Source organism: Cynoglossus semilaevis, chromosome W (assembly GCF_000523025.1).
Source record: "Cynoglossus semilaevis isolate Cse_v1.0 chromosome W, Cse_v1.0, whole genome shotgun sequence".
NCBI lineage: Eukaryota > Metazoa > Chordata > Actinopteri > Pleuronectiformes > Cynoglossidae > Cynoglossus > Cynoglossus semilaevis.
Window position 1 is genome coordinate 4,009,468 of NC_024327.1, and position 3,224 is coordinate 4,012,691.

The 3,224-nt window shown below is 45.2% G+C and overlaps 1 pseudogene; it reads left to right on the plus strand.

Moving 5' to 3' along the window:
- The window catches only part of LOC103396986 (uncharacterized), a 4,214-nt pseudogene extending 1,498 nt beyond the window's left edge, over nt 1-2,716 (plus strand).
- Nucleotides 2,717-3,224: the final 508 nt, after the last annotated feature.

The following is a 3,224-nucleotide window of genomic DNA, read 5'->3' on the forward strand; positions in this document are numbered from 1 at the left end:
AGCTCTAAATACATTCAAGAAAAAAGATGGTGACCAAGTTCTGCATTCATTCAAGTGCCATACAACTCACTTGTTATTGGGCTATTGGGACTGTGTTCTTAAGGTACCATGTTTCCCTCTTTCTTTCCCCAAACTTACCTAATGTCATGTACCTCTTGTTTTGTCACATCAGACCAAATTATCTGCAATCTACATTATCTTCTCCAAGTTTTTCAAAACATTGGTCTGGTCTTAGAGGTGTCCCTCCATCTGGAATGTACTTTTCTTTACATCTGAATTCATATTCATTCAATCATGTGTAGCAAGTGTGTAAAGGGTAATGAAGGAGGAATGGTATTCTCTGCAGCGTTCAAAAGAACAGAAGCATGTTCAGTCTTGACATCAAACCTTTACTTAAAAGTGCACTAATGGATTTACGACTGCTGCCTGAGTGCTGATATAGTGTGACATAGCTGCAGGCTGTGCATTTTTACTACAAAGTTGCAAATAAGGTAACTATAGACTAGCAAACCAAGCCACCACCAAGACATCATCTAGAAGCCTCACTCGTAAAGATCAACCCATCTTTAATTGTCCTGACGCCCCCTTAATAAAGAACTGTATTCTTGTTGGAGGTGCCTCAGTCATTGTCGCAGACCTTAAACCTGAGCTGTTCGGCTTCTGTGGTGTTCAATCGGTTGTTTCTGATGGCTGTCTCAGTGGCTGTGATGAGGTCTACGGTGGGGATGTGTGCAGGAGAGACCGCAAAGTTCAGTCCTTTGGCCAAGACGTCCTTTTCTGGCTGGGTGAGGATTCTGTCAGACAAATTCTTCACCCAATTCTCCTGGGAGCCCTGCCATGTAGTGTTGGAATCTCTGTTGTTTCGTGTAGAATCTGTGGTGGTGGTCTGTCTGGTCTGTCCTGACAGGACACAGCTGTTCACATACACCTCAAGGACAAAACACCTTTGACAAAACTCCTTTGAGGACAACAATGTGATGTCACTGAGACAGCCATCAGAAACAACCGAGTGAACACCACAGAAGTCGAACAGCTCAAGTTGAAGGTCACTGCGGCACTCTCCAGTGCTAAACCTCCCCCTTCAAACCTGTCCCTCCCTGAGAAGAAAGCACTGGCAGCACTCTGAAGAGACCCAGACATCACCATCCTTCCAGCAGACAAAGGTAGGTGCACAGTTGTTTTAAACACAACAGACTACCACGCTAAAGTCAAAACTCTTCTCAGTGACTCAGCCACATATGAATCCTTGAAGAAAGATCCCACCAACAGCTACCAAAAAAAGGTAATCAGCTGCCTCCAACAGCTGGAAAAGGATAAAGCCATCGACAGACCCCTGTACCACCGGCTATATCCAGGAGAAGCCATTCCTCGTATTTATGGTCTCCCCAAAATCCACAAGGAAGGAGCTCAACTCAGACCCATCATCAGCAGCATCAATTCAGTCACTTATAACTTAGCCAAACACCTGGCCTCCATCTTTCACCATTGGTTGGAGACACACCTCACCACATAGCCAACTCACAGGACTTCACCAACAAGATAAAGGGGCTAAAATTGGACACAGATGAGACCATGGTCTCCTACGACGTCACATCACTTTTTACATGCATCCCCACCACAGAGGCAGTAGCAACAGTGAGGATGTGCTTACTACAAGATCACACCCTGCCGGTAAGAACTAACCTGACCATTGACCACATTTGTGCCCTTTTGGATTTCTGCCTCACCACCACTTCCAGTTCAACGAGTCCATCTACAGACAGAAGCATGGCTCCGCTATGGGCTCTCCCGTGTCTCCCATAGTGACAAATCTCTACATGGAGGAAGTGGAGAGCCGTGCTCTACACTCCTACGTGGGAACATCACCCAGCCACTGGTTCCGATATGTGAACGACACTTGGGTCAAAATCAAGGTCCATGAGGTCGACAACTTCACAGACCACATCAATGCAGTGGACAGGAACATCAAGTTCACAAGAGAAGATGTGAAAAACAACATTCCTGGACTGTGCGACTCACATCTCAGAGGACAGACAACTCAACATAGAGGTGTACAGGAAACCAACCCACACAGACCAGTATCTCCATTTTGACTCACACCACCCACTGGAGCACAAATTAGGAGTCATCAGAACCCTACATTCACGGGCAGACACCATTCCCACCACCAACAGAGGTAAGATGAGAGAACAGGGACACATTAGGACAGCTCTCAAGACCTATGGCTATCCCAGATGGGCTTTTTTAAAAAACGAACAAAAAGAGGCCCACAAAGAGGGAGGACAACAGGAGGAGGGGGAATGTCATCATTCCATACATTTCAGGAGTTTCAGAAAAACTTAGGAGGATCTTTAACTAACACCAGATCCCCGTACACTTCAAACCTGGCAGCACCCCAAGACAAAAACTGGTTCATCCCAAAGACAAGACTCCAAGAAACAAGCTGGACAATGTGGTTTGTGCCGTTCACTGCAGTGAGGAGTGTACGGCCCTGTACATTAGGGAGACTAAACAACCACTACACAGGCACATTGCCCAACACAGGAGGGCCAACTCCTCAGAACAGGACTCAGCTGTTCACATACACCTCAAGGACAAAACACACTCCTTTGAGGACAACAATGTGCATATTTTGGCCATTTTTGTCAACCTGGAAAAACCATCACTCAACAGAGGAGGTGGACTCAGACACAACCTATCACCCACATACAAAGCACTTTTAGAAACAATACCCAAAAGATTCACCTCAGTTTCACATAACAAAGAGGCAGGTGACCGAAACCGTTCTGATGAGGACCACAACGACCCATCAGACTCTTAACGACTGTTTACACTTTCACAGTTAACCCCAAGGCCCCACCCAACAGGGTGGACCTGAAGTAGCTTTATTCTTTCACACCTAGAGTATATTTGCTGTACTCCCCACCACCAGTTAGAACTGAAAACGCCTCTTGGAGGTTAGTAAAAATGTTTGTTTATGAAAGGACCCAATAAATGCTCTCTAAGTAGGTAAAAGGATCAGGGAAAATAGGAACACATGTTTGCCAGGTGAATGCTTCTATTGTATATTATAATATATATATGAAATGTATGGTTTGAAAAGTTAGCAAAATAGCTGGAGCTTTGTCTATAATTTAGTCAATATCAGTTTTTAAAAATTTCCTGCACGGGGGTCACGTGATGCACTCTACGTAAAAGACCTACTTCACCGTCCTCCAGCTCTT